Raw genomic sequence first — 8,324 nt, 5'->3', positions numbered from 1 at the left:
ATTTTTTTTACTTCAAAAATGTTTAATTCAGTGTTACTTTCCTTTTCTTTGTAATAATAGTTTACGACATTTACTAGAAATGTCTGATTGAGAATTGTTTTCAATAAAAACATTTTCAGTGTATAAAAATAAAAACTAATTCAAAGTATTAAAAAAAATTATAATAGTATCTCAGTGATACTAAAATAAGCTGAATGCGGCTTCATCACTCATATTCATTTAGTTGCACAAATTTTAAATCCAAGTGCTGGACAATGATTAATCGCATCCAAAATAAAAGTTTTTGTTTACATAATATATGTGTGTGTACTGTGTATATTTATTAGGAGTGGAACGGTTCGCGGTTAAAAATCGAACCGTACGGTTCTCCACACACGGTTCGGCACGCGCTAGGACCGCAGTTCATAACATTGAACTATTTTATTTCACAATTCTGACTTTTTTTCTGACTCTTTACTTCAACAATTGCGAGTTTGTCAATTCTGAGGAAAAAAAGTCAGAAGTGTGGGATTATAAACTAAAAATAAAGAATGACGAGTAGATTTTTCTTACCAGAATTGTGAGATATAATCTCAGAATTGCGAGAAAAAAGTCAGAATTTTGAAATATAAACTCAAAATTATTTTTTAAATTCTTTTATTCCATGGCTTGAATAGACTGCTACATTAAAACTGTCATTTTCTGCCACCAGATAGGCTCCGCCCACAAAAACGTCAACAGCACATTAATATTAACCAAACAGCAACAACAAAGAAATCACTCACTGCTCTTGAATGAATAGCTTTTGTAACTTTAATAAAGACTGATCTTTCATTTATACAGTCAAATATGCAATTCTGTTTTACATTTGATTACTTTATTCAATTTCTGTAACTAAAAACTAATGTTAGGCCTACCTAAAAAAAACTGGAAATCACTGTTTATTTTACTTGTAGTTTTACGCTATTGTATTTATATGTGCTGTTGCTTGTAGTTAGATAGATTATTCTTATTTTCTTTATTTTTATTTGACAGTATAGTTTTTCCCTAAACATAGCACATAACGAACCGTACCGAAACCGTGACTATAACCGTGATAACTGAACTGAACCGTGAGTATGTCTAACAGTTCCACCCCTAATATTTATTATGTACTGTATATATAAATACACACACATACAGTATATATTTAGAAAATATTTACATGTATATTTTTATATTCACATAATTTATATTATATATAAATATATTTAATATATAAACATTATATATTTTTCTTAAATATATACACGCGTGTGTGTGTGTGTATTTATATATGCATAATAAATATACACAGTACACACACATATACTATGTAAACAAAAACTTTTATTTTGGATGCGATTAAACGTTGGGTTTCTTCATTTGGGGTTTCTATGTTCAGCTTACTTCTGTACTAGTCTTTCTGCGGTGTATAGTATGCATACTGAGCAAAGATAACGCTGAAGTGACTGTTTTTAGTTCCAGCATGTAAATCCATGTTGATGTTGGATTCTCAGCGAGGATCATTATGCCGCTCTGTAATTAAAGTTTCCTTTAGCCTGCGGAAATAATTACAAGTAATACAAACCCACTACTCCTCCCTCCGCTCTTCTGTTTTATGAATAAAAAATCCATCATGAATATTAATGTTTTGCAGACTGAACCGTGAGTATGTCTAACAGTTCCACCCCTAATATTTATTATGTACTGTATTTATAAATACACACACATACAGTATATATTTAGAAAATATTTACATGTATATTTTTATATTCACATAATTTATATTATATATAAATATATTTAATATATAAACATTATATATTTTTCTTAAATATATACACGCGTGTGTGTGTGTGTATTTATATATGCATAATAAATATACACAGTACACACACATATACTATGTAAACAAAAACTTTTATTTTGGATGCGATTAAACGTTGGGTTTCTTCATTTGGGGTTTCTATGTTCAGCTTACTTCTGTACTAGTCTTTCTGCGGTGTATAGTATGCATACTGAGCAAAGATAATGCTGAAGTGACTGTTTTTAGTTCCAGCATGTAAATCCATGTTGATGTTGGATTCTAAGCAAGGATCATTATGCCGCTCTGTAATTAAAGTTTCCTTTAGCCTGCGGAAATAATTACAAGTAATACAAACCCACTACTCCTCCCTCCGCTCTTCTGTTTTATGAATAAAAAATCCATCATGAATATTAATGTTTTGCAGCTGGTGTTCTTACTCAGTTTCGCTCAGTATGTACTGTATACTGTCTGTTATTGTTTATATTGCATTCGCTTATCATCTTCTAATGCAGAAGTTATGCATTTTAATTGATTTTTGTGTAAAAGTGTTTTCAGTCCAATTAAATAATGGCTTAAGAAAGAGTTGTTTAAAATACTTTTAATAATAATTGGATAAATAGTATGCATACTAAATATTGCAGAAATAATAGTGACATGCTGTTGCAAACCAAAGCAATGGCACCTGTTGTTTATTTATTTATATTGTAGGTTCCCTTTCAGTCGGTAACTCTCGACGTCACGTCGGATGACCGACGAAATTGGGATCTCGCTTAGAGGGACCAATCTACTTCGAGTGTAAACTATACACCACCGCTGAGCGGCCGGGTCACCGGCTCGGCTCCTCAGCGAAAACCTGAATATGCGCTGCATCTGCTGCCTACTTATACTCACGCTGTGATCAGCAGCAGCTGGATGCAATAATCGCATGCCAATGTGCATTGGCTCGTTTAGTTTACACTCGAAGTAGATTGGTCCCTCTAAGCGAGATCCCAATTTCGTCGGTCATCCGACGTGACGTCTCCGTTCCCTCCTTCAGGGAACGAGGGTTACCATACGTAACCGAGACGTTTTTTTCTCTCTTTTGTTTCTTTACTTCAATTATGGATTATACAGACTTAATTATTTAAAATGTATTAAATAATAATTACGTTTTTTTGCAATTGATCAAATGTATAATAAAAAACAAAAACAACAAAAAAAAGATAAATATATAACATACCAATAGAACTACTCGTAGAATAAGTTATTTAAAAATTTACTTAAATTTACTTTTTTATGAAGAGTTATTTTGGGTTTTCATAACAATTATAACAATTATTTAGTTTTTCATCATGCATACATTTGTCAAACTTAGTAGTATATTGTTTATTTTTGCAGATGTATGATGATAATTTTCATTAAATAAAAATGTAAAATAAATAAATAAAAAACATACCAATAGAATTATCCAGTTTTAAAATTTTATTTAAAAATAATTTTAAAAATGTATGTAAAATTGTCATTAAAATATAAATGATTTTGGTTTATTTTTCATTGCACATTAAATTTTTGCAATAGAACGTCTCAGGTTACTTATGTAACCATGGTTACATAAGTAACCTGAGACATTCCCTTTCATGGGAACTTCTTGGCCTGTCTTGGCCTGTCACACAGTGGCTACTGCACGCTCTGCATATGCTAAAGGAACTGTCTCAACAGACCCCTGCCCTCGCCTTTATCCAGGTCTTTCAGCAGGTCAGCCTGATTTGCTTGGAGCATCACCATCGTGTGCAATGAAGCGACAGCCCGGCCTGCTGCTGCTGCTGCGTATGCCCTGGCATTAGAGTGAGATGTCAAGGAGGGAGTCTTAAAAGAGGACGTCTCATCCATAGAGAGATAGCTGGCCAACGTCTCTCTATAGGGGCATCTTCTCATAACCGCTTTTGCGCATCGCCTCGATGTTGGCATATCTTCACCCGCTTCACGGCAAGTAAAGCCTCGCCGTGGCGCGATCCATAACTTTCTAAAGCTCATCATACGTAGGGCAGGAAGATTGGGAAAGCTCAGCCTCAGCGGCAGGTCCTGAATCGCGGGAAGCAGATGGCTGCCCGGTCACGACGAGGCGTTCCCCATAGCGACCCCTAGAGGACGCAGTTCGAAGTTCCCATGAAAGGGAACAGACGAATGAGGTTAATGTTCCTTGAATGAATAAATAAATAAATAAATAAATAACATACCACTAGAACTACCCAATTTAAACAAAATAAATACATTATAAATAAATAATTAAAATTAAATAAAGTGCTTAAAAATTTCATAAAATGTCAATTATTATCACACATTTTTCATACAAATTAAATATATTGTTTAATTTTTGCAATTGAACAAAATGTATATGATAATGATAATGTTCCTTGAATAAAAAACATAAAACTTAAATAAATGAATAAATAGCATACCAATAGAACTACCAGATATTTAATTTAATTTAAAATGTAAAGCTAATATAATTTTGTAAAAATATCATGTTTTTTTTTGCAATTGAACAAATGAGATGATAATGTTCCTTGAATAAAAAATTAAAACAATAAATGAATGAATGAATGAATGACATACCAATAGAACTACCCAATTTAAAAAATATATAAATTAATTTTAAAATATAATTATTTTGATTCCCACTTTAGGAATGGAAGTTTAGTTCGAGTGCACTGCAGTGTGGGAAGCAGTATTGTGTGGTGTCTGCTCTGTTGTATATTATACACACTTTATGCATGATGAAGACTGCAGAATTAGTCCAAGTATGCTGTTTAAAGACACCCTGTGTTTTTTGGAAGTAAGCAGTTTTATTTTTATACATTGTTTAAACTAAATTAAAATGTGAAATGCTGCCTTGCCCTTTACATTATATTTTATTTCAGTTAAAGTATATTTTATGGTTAAAAATAATATATTATTGATATTTATTAATATTAATATTTAAAAATTTTAAAAATGTTTTTAAAGGTTTTGATTTTATTTTAGTTAACTACAAAAATATTATAATACTATAAAAATAACTGCTGGTGCTGTTATATATATATATTGTGAAATGATGGAAACATTTATTGTGAAGTAAATAATAAAATAATGTCATTTGTTTGTTTGTTTAGAAAAGGCAATGGCCAATGACTCCATACTGGTAAGTAACCACTTTTCCAAAATATATGTATATAAATAAATCCAAACAGTTCCTGATGGATAAAATCAAGCCCTGAACTCTATTTTTTCTCAGTAATTATCCTTTATCACTATAACTAGTCCTGTTATGGAAGTAAATCAGTTAGAAATGCCATTTTTCTCTGACTTCGGTTTGTTTATGGCCCGACACAGATTCCCCTCGCACTCCTGTCAGTCTCCCAGAATGAAAAATTTGTCATTTTAGTTTAATTTTGTATGTTTAGAGGAGGCGCGCGGTGCGCAGGGGCCTTTGTGCATTCGAGACTCGACTTCAAGAGCGGCACTAATGCGAAACACAGAGGCCGAGGATAAAAATACAACCAGGCCGTGTGTTTTCTGACATGCATCTCCTGCCAAGACACTGAAGGCTGCGGCATGAGAAGCACGCTGGACGACGCTTTATACGACTTATTCCCAAACAGCCTTATTAGCCAAAGCAGAGCTGATGCTGATGGGAAAAGCAGCTGCCGTCGAGCGAGTGTTTGGATGAGACGACGGCGCTCACTGTGTTCAGGGTTCATGAGGGTTTGTTCTGTCAGAGTCTTTACTGCGGTTCACCCAGAACTAATGTATCTGTCAGCGGCCCGTCAAACTCACTGAATTAACACCGACAACTGTGCCACGCAAACAGAAACAACACGTCCAGGTCATGATGCATCCTAAAATCAAAATAGAAGAATATATTTTAAAATAAAATATATATATTTAAAATATATTTCGCATAAAGAAAAGGAATACTTTTTTGTACCTTTAAGTTCTTTTTTGCATTTTTACAGTATTTTCATCACAATTAAGCACATGTATGTATTTATTTATTTAAATTTTTATAATAATATAATATTAATAAATATTTATTTTAGAAAATAAATAATAAACATGTAATTAAGCAATGTTATTAATACTGAAAATCTGTGCACTTTATTTGTTTATTTATTTATTTATGCAGTATGAATGAATGTATAAAATTATTTTCTATTTAAACCTGTGATGCTGGCATACAGTATGGTGACCTTTGACCCTGTGTGAATAGATATATATCCAGTTATTGATTGTTAACTAAATCTAAAACTAAAACTAAAACTATTTAATATTGTTTTCATTAATGGAAATAAAATTGAAATTAAATAAAATATACATTTTAGATGAAAAACGTATTGTTAAGTAAATAATAAATTAATTGTATTTATTCATTTATATATTATTTATTAACTAAAAAAATTACAAAATGATATTTTTATTGTGAAGTAAATAATAAAAAAAAACTATAAAATTTTTTTTGGGTAATTGAAATAAAAACTGTAATAAAATAAAATATAAAATATAAGATGAAAACTTAATTATAAATGTTGCCTTGGCAACCAACTGAAATAAAATAAGTTAAAGTTGAAGCACTAAAATTACTAAAACTGAAAGTTAAATAAAAAAATAATAATAATAAAATAAAAAATAAAAATGAATAAAGCACATTAAATCACTAAAACCTATTCAAATTAAAACTGAAAATATAAAAATATAAGCTAATTGAAAATATTAATAAATACTATAAAAGTATATAAATGATGTTAAAACAACACTGTACATTTTAGATGAAAAACGTATTGTTAAGTAAATAATAAATTAATTGTATTTATTCATTTATATATTATTTATTAACTAAAAAAAATTAAAATATGATATTTTTATTGTGAAGTAAATAATAAAAAAAACTATACATTTTTTTTTTGGGTAATTGAAATAAAAACTGTAATAAAATAAAATATAAAATATAAGATGAAAACTTAATTATAAATGTTGCCTTGGCAACCAACTGAAATAAAATAAGTTAAAGTTGAAGCACTAAAATTACTAAAACTGAAATAAAAATAAAAAGTTAAATAAAAAAAAGAATAATAATAAAATAAAAAATAAAAATGAATAAAGCACATTAAATCACTAAAACCTATTCAAATTAAAACTGAAAATATAAAAATATAAGCTAATTGAAAATATTAATAAATACTATAAAAGTATATAAATGATGTTAAAACAACACTGTATATCTGGATGAATCTGTAATATTTATCTTTGTTGTCTGTTACGGTGGAAAGATGTGTAACTCTTAATGTCCCCAAACAGGCTTCATTTCCTTTAAATGCAATATGATTCCTTATTACTTTATGTGAAATATGAGCTGGACTTGTTCATGACAGGTTTAGTGAGACAGGAACAGATTCTCTGTCAGTAATATTACTGTCAGTAACACTTTTTCACTGGAGGAAGCGTTATTATGGATTATGGACTCCATGTATTTGAGTTAAAAACGTCTTAATGCTGGATTAGTTTCATCTTTTTTCTTCTCCAGATGTTAACTGATGGACTGGAGTGCTGTGGATTATTGTGGATTATTGTGATGTTTTTATCATCTGTTTGGTTTAATGAGTTCCGACACAAAGACAGGAAACAATTCATGAGCCACAGGAAGTCCCATAATGTGTCTGCACTAGGTTTGTGTGCTCTATTGGTTCTGACAAAGCGATCTACAACTGATGTGTCCATTTAATTAAGTTCTTATCAGTCTGTTAATAACTTTCTGCTTCAAACAACCGTATGATTACAGTCCGCAGCTGGTAACCCTCATAATACATTCAAAATCTGTACTGTTTTCACATTCTGACATAAACAATCATTATTTTATAAAGCAGTCATAACTTAATCTTTTTCATCGAAAACAATATTGCATCTGATAAGCAACTTGAATGTGAAAACAATGTCATTTTTGAACGTTACCATATTTATATAGATAGATAGATAGATAGATAGATAGATAGAACGACAGAACGATAGATAGATAGATAGATAGAACGACAGAACGATAGATAGATAGATAGATAGAACGACAGAACGATAGATAGATAGATAGATAGAACGACAGAACGATAGATAGATAGATAGATAGAACGACAGAACGATAGATAGATAGATAGATAGAACGACAGAACGATAGATAGATAGATAGATAGAACGACAGAACGATAGATAGATAGATAGATAGAACGACAGAACGATAGATAGATAGATAGATAGAACGACAGAACGATAGATAGATAGATAGATAGAACGACAGAACGATAGATAGATAGATAGATAGAACGACAGAACGATAGATAGATAGATAGATAGAACGACAGAACGATAGATAGATAGATAGATAGAACGACAGAACGATAGATAGATAGATAGATAGAACGACAGAACGATAGATAGATAGATAGATGGATAGATAGATGGATGGATGGATAGATAAAGTATATGTAGATAGATAGATAGATAGATAGATGAT

The 8,324-nt window shown here is 30.6% G+C and overlaps 1 protein-coding gene across 1 annotated transcript in view; it reads left to right on the top strand.

Moving 5' to 3' along the window:
* The window catches only part of LOC107726930 (cyclin-dependent kinase 14), a 166,377-nt gene extending 161,416 nt beyond the window's left edge, over window positions 1-4,961 (top strand). Inside the window, exon 16 of the mRNA XM_016536623.1 lies at window positions 4,939-4,961. The gene's annotated coding sequence lies outside the window, so the exon portion shown is untranslated. The remainder of the gene's footprint in view (window positions 1-4,938) is intronic.
* The last annotated feature ends 3,363 nt before the right edge of the window (window positions 4,962-8,324 follow it).

Source organism: Sinocyclocheilus rhinocerous, unplaced genomic scaffold (assembly GCF_001515625.1).
Source record: "Sinocyclocheilus rhinocerous isolate Xijiao unplaced genomic scaffold, SAMN03320098_v1.1 scaffold2471, whole genome shotgun sequence".
NCBI classification, from domain to species: Eukaryota; Metazoa; Chordata; class Actinopteri; order Cypriniformes; family Cyprinidae; genus Sinocyclocheilus; species Sinocyclocheilus rhinocerous.
The sequence above is the reverse complement of the archived record's forward strand: the minus strand, read 5'-3'. Positions and strand labels throughout refer to the sequence as shown.